The sequence below is a fragment of the Schistocerca cancellata genome, chromosome 6 (genome assembly GCF_023864275.1).
Source record: "Schistocerca cancellata isolate TAMUIC-IGC-003103 chromosome 6, iqSchCanc2.1, whole genome shotgun sequence".
In the NCBI taxonomy this organism is placed as follows: Eukaryota; Metazoa; Arthropoda; class Insecta; order Orthoptera; family Acrididae; genus Schistocerca; species Schistocerca cancellata.
Window position 1 is genome coordinate 436,519,443 of NC_064631.1, and position 12,507 is coordinate 436,531,949.

The 12,507-nt window shown below is 43.9% G+C and overlaps 1 protein-coding gene across 1 annotated transcript in view; it reads left to right on the top strand.

Moving 5' to 3' along the window:
• LOC126088371 (insulin gene enhancer protein isl-1) overlaps nucleotides 1-12,507 on the top strand; it is a 327,678-nt gene that overhangs the window by 116,579 nt on the left and 198,592 nt on the right. The window lies entirely within an intron of this gene.

The window sequence follows — 12,507 nt, forward strand, 5'->3', positions numbered from 1 at the left end:
AGAGGGGGGGGGGATGGACTAAGATTGTAATAAATACTGTACATAATCAGGGAACGTTGGTCTGTAAGTAAAATGCAGACTGTGAATCCTAGATGATCAACGGCCCATGTCTCAACAGGTATTGGTTTCCATACTTACCATTATGGGAACTTTCCTTCTATTTTTGACTAGTACTGCCTCCTACAGTAATATGAGACACTTTCTTTAAACATTCTGTATAGCTTTTTAAAGCCATGATGACGGATAATCGGGCGCGGCTGAAATACGTCTTCATACTTTTGAAATAGATAAAAGTCAAAAAATTTGTTGACTTCCTAAAATTACTTGATGCTGTATTAAGTAAGTCAACAGATCTTGTGAGTAGTTGCAGTCTCTAAAATACTCTTTCATACCCTTCATTGCTGAATCCAATACATATCATCACAACATTAAAATTAGAGCAATGCCGACCTACACTGCGATGTACTGTCAGTCATTTTCGCCGCGGATCTCCTGCAAATGAAATAGCGTGGGAGCGATACCGACTCTGGTACACTGTACAATACACTTCCAGGCAAATGATAGTTCGTCACGCAACTTCTTGCATTGCAGTGCGTGCTGCCAAACTAGAAATATGGCCCCATGTGTAATACAGAGGTGTTTGTAGAAAGTAAACATCGTTCATCTCGCTGTCTTTTTCGTCGTAGTATGCGTACACTCTGCTTACATTCAGTAGTGAGGCAGTGATGATGACAGGACATCCTGTTCTGGGACACATTGCTAAGAAATAGTGAATAACATAACCAAGTGGGGGAAATATCTTTAGCCAAAATTTCCTGATAGAACTATTCTTCATTAATATACAGAATCTAAAGAAAAAAGCATCTCGCTTGAAACGTGGAAACGATGTGTAACCAATATAGTGCCACAGGTCGACTGGAATCTCGTTGCCTTCAAAGAGAATGTTCGACAATTGACTTTGAAATTTATTTGGTTCGTTTCCCACGTAAAACCCATAAAAGAATCATAAAAGTTTACAGTATTCTTCAGCCAGAGCAACATTACGAAGTCAAGTGAAGAGGCGACGAATAGTACTCTATACTAGTAATCTAAAGATTCACTATCGTTGCAATTATGATTACGTATAAGTGGAATCATTTTCCTGTTATGGAGATGTCCCATGAAGTTACGAGAGTAACTTTACGATTCCATTTTTTCTCCTGTGATATATTACGCTGTTGAAGGAAACGGAGAAGCTATTAGACGCTACTTACAGATTCTGACTTGAAAGTACTATCGTTACCGTTATCGTTTATCGCTGTCAGCATTTTTAACGATATCATTGTTCTGAAATGCTCTACTGTGGAACTGTAGCAATAAAACGGGACTCAATCAATGTTGATGGAGAGGAAGAGTGTTTGTTTATTCCAACCTGCACCAATTACTGTCTGTTACGATGGTCACGTGAACTCAAGTTAATTACTGAACTTGAACAGTCCAGGCTAGGCGAACTTAAGATTCGTACCCAGTGCTGATGACATTATACGAAATTTTATGTACATAAAGCTGGTTAACGCTAGATCATAATTCAGTTATAGCAGACGTAATATCAACACAACAAGGCTTATCTGGATGAATCAGAAATACTGGAAAACAATGAACTTACCGAACAACCTTCCGTGCTCGCTGATTAGCTGCCTTTTCCACATCTTCCACAACAGTGCATTTTGGACCTATGATTATCTGCTGGATTTTAGGCCACAAAGTTGAATCGTCCTTTTAAACTAAAATTATCTGCTGGAACCGGGGCCTGTCATGGCCTCCACTTTCTCCCGCGACTTTCGATGTTGACATCCATTACTTCTGCGGTGCCAGAACTCTTATCTCACTCTTGTGCCTCCGATCTTCCGCAGCATTAACATCTTCTCCAGCGAATCATGTCTTCTCGTTATGTGTCCAAAGTAGGTCAGTTTTTGTTTCAGACCTTCCAAGGAGCAACCTGGATTTATTTACTGTAATAATGACTAATTCGTTCTCTTTGCGATCCATTTAACTGTAAGAACTTTCCTCGAACAACACAATTCAAAAGCGTCTATGTGCACCATTCAGCAGTTCTTATGGTTCAGGTTTCGCATCTGTACATCACAACTGGAAAGACTATAGCTCGTATTATACGAATCATTGTTGCTAGAAATCCCCAAATAGGCACCGCTACAAAAACACTCTCCTCTACCCCCACCCCCTGCCGGCCGTTGTGGCCGAGCGGTTCTAGGCGCTTCAGTCTGAAACCACGCCAACGCTACGGTCGCAGGTTCGAATCCTGCCTCGGGCATGGATGTGTGTGATGTCCTTAGGTTAGTTAGGTTTAATTAGTTCTAAGTTCTAGGGGACTGATGACCTAAGATGTTAAGTCCCATAGTGCTCAGATCCAAAACTTTTCCAAGAGAAACGGGAAACGTTGCCGATTTCTTGGTACATCCGCGATTCCGGCGCTTTTCAGCATTCAGAATGATTGCGAACCTTTATAGAACCGTGCTTAAATAAGTGATGTGCCCAGTCTTTTCTCTGACACTCTCTCCTACAGCAGTTTCTTTGCCGCGATGATTTTTGCACAACATAATAATGGCATAAATACCTGTTGTTTGAGATACGATAAGTTATTCTAAAGTCACTATACATTTTGTACTTAAACAAATTTTATTAACCAATATGTAATGGCACTGCAACTTATGTTACAATAGGACATAATTTCAGTACATTTCAGTGTGACCACCTTGCATGTCTAGGCACAACCCCAGCGCTCCACTGTAGACCGAAAAACCTGCCCAAGCAAATCTGTTGTAATCTCATCAGCTGCGGCTCGGATCCGCTGTGTTTAGTGTCCAGTGCCGCGGATCTTCACCTGGTATACCTTAGACTTGATAAACTCCCATGCAAAGCGGGGTGCCCACATCCGTGGAGAGGCACGACCAATCCATCTGCCGACAAATGCTTGATTCAGATAATCCCGAACAACGAGGGCAAAATGGAGTGGTGCAGTATCCTGTTGAAAAACAACAGTATCCAAAATCCCATCAGATATCAACTGGGACTACAAAAACTGTTCCAACATATCTAGGCATGTGGTTCCAGTAACGGTTTGTTCTGCGAAGAAGGGCCCGTACACTGTTGACCTCGTTATACCTGATCACACGTTCACTTTTGCTGTGTCCCGTTGCAACTCCTGCAGCACACGTGGTTGTTCGTCTGCCTAGATCGTGCAGTTGTGTCTATTCACATGTTCACAGGTAGGAAATGTAGCTTCATCACTGAACAAGACATTTTGCAGCAAATTATCATTTTCCACAGCTTGTAGCAGGTCATGACACGTAGCTTGGCTGGCAGCGTAGTCCTCCGCTTCAAGCTTATGTACGACCTAGATATGGTACGCACGTTTGTGCAGCTTGTAACGAAGAGCTCTCCATACAGCGGTTTGAGGAATACCAAGCTCCCTACTAAGTCTCCTGGTAGATGCGGAAGGGCTACGTGTGATCGCATCCTGCACACTTTGCACGGTGTCTGGCATTATGGCCGGCTTCCCTGGACGTTCTTCATCTGCAACACTACCAGTACTCTGGAATTTATTGACTAGGGTCTTGATAGCAAGCCTGGTGGGGCCTGTTTTCCGGAACCGACGGGCAAAGTCTGTCCGCACCTGTTCATACGTCATTCCACGAAGAGGAACAGAAACAAGAGCGATTCGTTCTTCTTTGGTTACCACTCTGTCGTAGTACTTTCAAGAAACAAATACTCCGTTACTATATCACTGAAATGTACAGTGACTTACTATATCCCTGGAATGTATAGTGACTTACTATATCACTGAAATGTATAGTCACTTTAGAATCACCCTGTATATATCATTTCTCAAATTTAGTACTTAAGGTATGACACGTTTTCAAGTTAACGGAATCAGTTACATCAAGAGTTGGAGTTTTAGAATTTTATCCAGTGTAGCGAAAAGGCTTACGGACGCCCATTGTCTCAGGTTTTAGTTCTGGTTACAGTACAATTTTATCGTGCCCTCGAGTTCCAGCGCTTATCATAGCTACAATTGTGAGTATGCCCGCGTCTACAGACGTTAAAGTAACATCTGGCGTGCCACAGGGGAGTGTTATGGGACCATTGCTTTTCACAATATATATAAATGACTTAGCACATAGTGTCGGAAGTTCCATGCGATTTTTCGCGGATGATGCTGTAGTATACAGAGAAGTTGCAGCATTAGAAAATTGCAGCGAAATGCAGGAAGATCCGCAGCGGATAGGCACTTGGTGCAGCGAGTGGCAACTGAACCTTAACATAGACAAATGTAATATATTACGAATGCATAGAAAGAAGGATCCTTTATTGTATGATTATATGATAGTGGAACAAACACTGGTAGCAGTTACTTCTGTAAAATATCTGGGAGTATGCGTGCGGAACGATTTGAAGTGGAATGATCATATAAAATTAATTGTTGGTAAGGCGGGTGCCAGGTTGAGATTCATTGGGAGAGTCCTTAGAAAATGTAGCCAATCAACAAAGGAGGTGGCTTACAAAACACTCGTTCGACCTATACTTGAGTATTGCTCATCAGTGTGGGACCCGTACCAGGTCGGGTTGACAGAGGAGATAGAGAAGATCCAAAGAAGAGCGGCGCGTTTCGTCACAGGTTATTTGGTAAGCGTGATAGCGTTACGGAGATGTTTAGCAAACTCTAGTGGCAGACTCTGCAAGAGAGGCGCTCTGCATCGCGGTGTAGCTTGCTGTCCACGTTTCGAGAGGGTGCGTTTCTGGATGAGGTATCGAATATATTGCTTCCCCCTACTTACACCTCCCGAGGAGATCACGAATGTAAAATTAGAGAGATTCGAGCGCGCACGGAGGCTTTCCGGTAGTCGTTTTTCCCGCGAACCATACGCGACTGGAACAGGAACAGTAAAGTACCCTCAGCCACACACCGTTGGGTGGCTTGCGGAGTATAGATGTTGATGTTTGACCGATTCTTGGCGTCATTCATTATCAGTTACACTATAAACAAATTACGAAATTAGTCAGTCGTCGTCCGTGTAAGTCTTGCGGGAAGTGAGGGCAAAGAACGTTCTGTTTGTGAGCGACACAAGGTCCTCGCTGTCGATGTAATGAATATCTGTCCGGCGAGCTCCGCCGCAGGAGACGGGAGGTGAACAAGTGGGGCACACTGCTGGGCGAGGTGCATGCCGGGACATGCATGCGGCTGGCTTCTGTCCGGTAGCCGGTAGCCAATAGCAGGGTGGCCGGTGGCCGGTAGCTGAGCAGAGCAAACAGCACCGCGCTCGCCTCTATCGGCGTCTATGCCGCCCACGTTACACAAACACCAGCGCCGCCTGTTTATCATCAATCAGTGAGCAAACACGCTACCGCAGGCCGTAATTTCTGTGTTAGTGCTTCCATTCAGAGCGGGTTAAGCAGCGCTAAGTAAGGCCGCTTACAGAATACCTGCTCCTTGTTCTAATGGTGCCACGTATTTAACCTCGCTTGTCTTTTTTACCCAACTCGGCCCTGCTGGTTCTCGCAACGAGCAGCGTTTCTCGAGGGACGACTGGTGTGATTAGTCAGTGGATGTCAGCGTTGCTAACGACGGGACAAATTTCGTGTTTAAGTAAAGTTCCGCACTCTGGCCCTAGACGGACCAGTCGGGGTCCCACCGACCGCCATGTCGTCCCTTGCCAGCGGCGTCATTCAATCGTGTATGCTGTAGTATGTTGTCAGCAAGCCACTCTCCCGGCCGGTGTCGGGTTTGTTGACCTCGCAGCCACATCTAGTTGGTCGAGTAGCTAGTCATTTGGCCTCAGCGGGCTTAGTGCAACGGCATACCAGTTCTCCCACAGAAGAAACATCTCTGGCAGTTTCCAGAATGAGATTTTCACTCTGCAGCGGAGTGTGCGCTGATATGAAACTTCCTGGCAGATTAAAACTGTGTGCCGGACCGAGACTCGAACTCGGGACTTTTGCCTCAGATGGTAGAGCACTTGCCCGCGAAAGGCAAATGTCCCGAGTGCGAGTCTCGGTCCGGCACACAGTTTTAATCTGTCAGGAAGTTTCACATCAGCGCACACTCCACTGCAGAGTGAAAATCTCATTCGGGAAAGATCCCCGAGGCTGTGGTCAAGCCATATCTCCGCAATATCCTTTCTTTCAAGAATGCTAGTTCTTCAAGGTTCGCAGGAGAGCTTCTGTAAAGTTTGGAAGGTAGGAGACGGGGTACTGGCAGAAGTAAAGCTGTGAGGACGGGGCGTGAGCCGTGCTTGGGTAGCTCAGATGGTAGAGCACTTGCCCGCGAAGGGCAAAGGTCCCGAGTTCGAGTCTCGATCCAGCACACAGTTTCAATCTGACAGGAAGTTTCATCTCTGGCAGTACCGGGAATCGATGCAGGGTCCCCTGAATGGCAGTCAGCACTGCTGACCACTCAATAGGGGACCGTACCAATTTCCTCTAACCAATTTCATTTATATTCACAGGGCGTGAAGGACACGACTAGGACTTCAACATGCATAAACAGGTGGCCGCAACTCTTCAACCATTTTCCTGAAAATATACCTCGAAAATTTTAGGCGTGCTTGTCTACTTTTATATGGTCACTAGTATTCAAGAAGTCCGAAATCGAGTGAGAGCTTAGTTCCGTAAGCGCGATGTCTTTGGATCGAATCTCACTACAGTTACTTCCCTTTCTTCATTCTCACTTTGTTCTGACAACAACAGATATGTGTGGAACACCATGAAATTTTATGATGAGCAAGACTCGTTTATGAACGTAAACCACGTTTGTTTTTCAACTGACGTCCAAGAGACCGCGCGCTTATGAAACTATCAGCTTACTCGTTCGGTTGAGCAGTTCTTAAATACAAGCGTTCGCACAAAGTACACTGGCACGCCTAAAACTTTCAAACACGGTTTTATCGGAAACGGTTGAGAGTTGCGCCTTCCTGTTTACGTATGTTGAGGTACTAAGTCGCGCCCTACACTTTCTGTCAACATGGATCAAATAGATGGGAGGGGGGTGTAGGGGGGCGGGGGGGAGTTCGTATGGTCGTCTCGTCAGCTACGGAGGTGGACAATTTCGTGCGTGTTGACATCATATTTGGCAGAAGCGATCTGTCATGGTGATGGACGTTGTCTGAGGTCTTCGTAAACGGAAGCTAATTCTACCCTGCTACAGAGATTTCCCTCCTTGGCTTGCTTATATCGAACAAGCTCCGAGTCCCTCAGGATATCGACACAACAGTACTCGGAACTCAAACCTCCTTACCCTCTCTCTCTTCAGGTGTCTAAAATGGTCCCTCGATTCGAGCGGCATCCATAGGAGAAAACGTGAGATACATCGGAAGCTTCAAATTCGGCCCAGCAACACCGAAAATCTTTTCTTAATGTTATCAATCTGTTAGCTTGTTTGATCCTGCCATCTTCCTTTTGCTATATTGCCCTGACCTTTGCGTATTATGCCTAACATCCTCAGCCATAGTGTTCACATTCCTAGGGACCTCTTACCCCACACTATACTTTCCGCACACTATTCCTTGCTAAGGATATGACAGGGATGTAATGGTCGATAATGTTGTGAGACAACGTTCTAGTTTATCCCCGATGTTACTCAGTCCGTACTACGATCCATGGACGAAGGGCAACAGTTATTTCCGTATTTATAGATTTACGGAAAGCGTTTGACACGGTGTTCCATTGCAGGCTGTTAACGAAGGTTCGAGCGCATGGAATAAATTCACAGATATGTGAGTGGCTCGAAGACTTCTAAGTAATAGAACCCAGGATGCTGTAGTGTACAGTAAGACGTAGAAGTTGAGTGACTGTAGGAAGTTACAAGACCGGCAAAATTTTTAGTTTGTGTGATGAATGGCAGCTAGCTCTAAATGTGGAAAAATGTAAGTTAATGTCGATGCGGAGGAAGAACAAACCTGCAATGTTCGTATACAGAATTGCATAGTGTCCTGCTTGACATAGTCAAGTCATTTAAGTAATTGGTCGTAACGTTGCAAAGCGATAGGAAATCGAACGAGCATATGAGAGCTGTGGTAGGGAAGGTGAATGGTCGACTTCGGTTTATTGCGAGAATTTTAGGAAAGAGAGAGTAGTTACCTCGCTCGGTAACAGGAAAGGAAATGACTAGTAGTCGTACAGAGTACCCTCCACCATGCACTGTACGATGGCTTGCCAACTCTCGATGTAGATGCAGATGTAGATAAAGATGAAGCTCTCAAGGAATAAGACAGTAAAAGGGGACTCAAGTTCAGAGAGAAGAGAGAGAAGAGGGAGAAAATGGTTGAGGCCTAAGGATTAGATCGTAATTCTGTCTGAGGCCTCAAGGCTTCGAGCAAAGTTGAGCGGAGAGGGCGGCGTCTTGAAAAGAGATAAGATGAACGTCAAAAAAGTAAAGTAGCAGTAATGGAATGCATTAAATTGTCACGTGATTCTGAGGGAATTATATTACGAAATGAGACACTAGAAGTAGTACATGAATTTTCTTATTTGGGTAGGAAAGTAACTGAATATGACCGAAATAGTGGCCGGCCGAAGTGGCCGTGCGGTTAAAGGCGCTGCAGTCTGGAACCGCAAGACCGCTACGGTCGCAGGTTCGAATCCTGCCTCGGGCATGGATGTTTGTGATGTCCTTAGGTTAGTTAGGTTTAACTAGTTCTAAGTTCTAGGAGACTAATGACCTCAGAAGCTGAGTCCCATAGTGCTCAGAGCCATTTTTAACCGAAATAGTGAAGAGACAAAACGCCGACTACCAACAGCAAGAAAAGTGATTCTGAAAAAAGAGATATCGTAAACATGGTATGTAAATGGGAATAAGTTTCCTTTAATTTACGTCTATGGTCACAAACTTTTTGTTAACATATTACCTGTTTCGGTTTTTAATGACCATCATCAGAACTGCAGCAAATATGGTAAAAGTGTAAATGCACTCGCATATTGTCTACAGCTTAAAAACAATACATAGACCATAGTGAAAAGTAGTACTGACAAAATTTACATTTGTGCGCTTTAAATATGAAAAGGCATACGTGTTTGATAAAAACAAAGTCCTAATGTACTGGAGCCATAGTGACATCGTCAAATGTTAAATGCGGAATCAGCACCAGCATCGTCAAATGCATATAAATAACATATGCACGAGTCATGTTGTCAGTAGCACTACTGCTTAAAAAAAGCTGCCGTAGAGTAGCCACAAGATGTTTGTGTTGTAAGTTCACCAGATGTCCCTAATGTCGGCATACCATTTCTGCAGCCGAGGCATCGTATATAGATTCTGCAGTCTTTCGAAGCTTTGTAAAATTCAGGGTGTCCATTATGATTTCTCGCGGATGGCTTTACATAACTGAAAAATCATAATCTGCTGCCTTTGGATTTTTTATCCTAATTTTACCTCTGAATCAATAATGAAAATGGCCAAGGGCAGTGAATCACAAGGCGGAATTGTCAGACGAAAACGTGAGAAAGCTTTGAGTAGCAGCCAATGAAATCCCGTAAAACACCAATAATGGGATCGACAAGTTACGGAAAAAAGACACACTTCTGCCAACCTGGACTTCGGTGACGAGTTTCTTAATACTGTTCCTTAGTAGCGGCATCAAAATGAAGATTTAGTTAATCTGAATTAAGTGAAGGATTTGTAAAAGAAAATTTGACTTTTTCATAATATTGCGTCACGTATTAGATGCTAACGCTCTAAATTGAATTATTAAAGTCACTACAGAAAGAATTTAATAAATAAGTTAAAAGTAATCGGTTGATCAGTTACTACAGTGTTGTATTTTTTTAGATGAAAAAGTAAATGAGGTATTTGTATAATTGTTCGTTTTTTTTTTCAAATGTAGGAACCGAGAGGCACAGCTGCACCTCTGGAACCCAAATGAAACAAAACTAATTTTTTCGTGCAATGGAAACAAAGTGGAGGGTAGAAAAAAGAAACTTGCAAACTAAGAGCCTCACTGATCAAAAGTATCTGGATACATATTAGTGTACATAAATATAGAATGTGTCTACCCTTCGTCTGTATGACAGCCTGAACTCAACTGGGGACACTTTGAATAATGTGTCTGAATGTATACAGTCGAATGACAGCCCATTCTTCCTCAACAGCCGAAACCAGAGAAGCTAGGGACGTTGGGGTCATCCCCATACGTGTTCCTCTAGGTTCAGGTAGGGACTCTGGGCAGGCTAATTCATTTCAGAAGTGTTATTGTCTCCAAACTATTGTCTATCAGAATGAGATTTTCACTCTGCAGCGGAGCGTGAGCTGAGATGAAACTTCCTGGCAGATGAAAACTGTGTGCCGGACCGAGACTCGAACTCGGAACCTTTGCCTTTCGCGGGCAAGTGCTCTGCCAACTGAGCTACCCAGGCACGACTCACGAACCGTCCTCACAGCTCTAATTCCACCAGTCTCACAGATGATGGTTTGAGAGGGTGTTTTGTCATTCTGAAACAAACCATCATCGCCTATAATACAGTTCCTCTACTGTACGTTGTGCAGAACGCTCTGAATTGTGTTCATATCCTTCGGCATTTAGCGATTTTGTTAGCGCACACTATCTACGAAAACACCCTCATAACGTAACATCACCTCCTCCGTACTTCAATGTTGGTATTACACATTACGGCAGGTAACGTTCTCCAGGCATTGAGCAAACCCAAACACTTCCATTTAATTGGAGCAAGTATAGCGTGACTCATCAGCGCAAAATCACCCGTTTCCAGTCATCCACCGTCTAGTGGCGTCGCGGTTTTACACCATCTCAAGCGTCGTTTAACACTGACTACAGAAAAGAGTTGCTTGTGATAAGCTGCTTCACAGTTGCATCTCATTCTTCTCAGCTCGCTACGCACAGTCATTGTGCAAAGTGGACTGCTGGAAGCACTGTAGAACTCACGCTGATTTCATGCGATTTTGTATATCCACTATTCACAATTCTAATTCTCTACAGTCCTTAACGGTCAGTACATGAGGCGTACCTGGTCCTGTTTATCTCCGGTCGTTCCTTCGCGTTTACGCTTCATAATAAGTCACGGCTGCAACATATTAACGCGAATTCTTTACAGACGAATGGAAAAACTGGTAGAAGCCGACCTCGGGGAAGATCAGTTTGGATTCCGTAGAAATGTTAGAACACGTGAAGCAATACTGACCCTACGACTTATCTTAGAAGCTAGATTAAGGAAAGGCAAACCTACGTTTCTAGCATTTGTAGATTTAGAGAAAGCTTTTGGCAATGTTGACTGGAATACTCTCTTTCAAATTCTGTAGGTGCCAGGGGTAAAATACAGGGAGCGAAAGGCTATTTACAATTTGTACAGAAACCAGATGGCAGTTATAAGAGTCGAGGGGCATGAAAGGGAAGCAGTGGTTCGGAAGGGAGTGAGACCGGGTTGTAGCGTATCCCCGATGTTATTCAATCTGTATATTGAGCAAGCAGCAAAGGAAAGAAAAGAAAAATTCGGAGTACGTATTAAAATCCATGGAGAAGAAATAAAAACATTGACGTTAGCTGATGACATTGTAATTCTGTCAGAGGCAGCAAAGGACTTGGAAGAGTAGTTGAACGGAATGGACAGCGTCTTGAAAGAAGGATATAAGATGAACATCAACAAAAGCAGTAAATCGGCTGATGCTGAAGGAATTAGATTAGGAAATGAGACACTTAAAGTAGTAACGGAGTTTAGCTATTTGGGGATAAAAATAGCTGATGATGGACGAAGTAAAGAGGATATAAAATGTAGACTGGCAACGGCAAGTAAAGCGTTTCTGAAGAAGAGAAATTTGTTAACATCGAGTATAGATTTAAGTGTCAGGAAGTCGCTTCTGAAAGTATTTGTATGGAGTGTGGCCATGTATGGAAGTGAAACGTGGACGATAAATAGTTTGGACAAGAAGAGAATAGAAGCTTTCGAAGTGTGGTGCTACAGAAGAATGGTGAAGGTTAGATGGGTAGATCACATAACTAATGAGGAGGTATTGAATAGAATTGGGGAGAAGTGGAGTTTGTGGTATAACTTGACAAGAAGATGGGATCGGTTGGTAGGACATGTTCTGAGGCATCAAGGGATCAGCAATTTAGTATTGGAGGGCAGCGTGGAGGGTAAAAATCGTAGAGGGAGACCAAGAGATGAATACACTAAGTTGCCGGCCGGTGTGGCCGTGCGGTTCTAAGCGCTTCAGTTTGGAACCGCGTGACCGCTACGGTCGCAGGTTCGAATCCTGCCTCGGGCATGGATGTGTGTGATGTCCTTAGGTTAGTTAGGTTTAAGTACTAAGTTCTAGGGGACTGATGACCTCAGTAGTTAAGTCCCATAGTGCTCAGAGCCATTTGAACCAATACACTAAGCAGATTCAGAAGGACGTAGGTTGCAGTAGGTACTGGGAGATGAAGCTTGCACAGGAGAGAGTAGCATGGAGAGCTGCATCAAACCAGTCTCAGGACTGAAGACAACAACAACAACAACAACAAC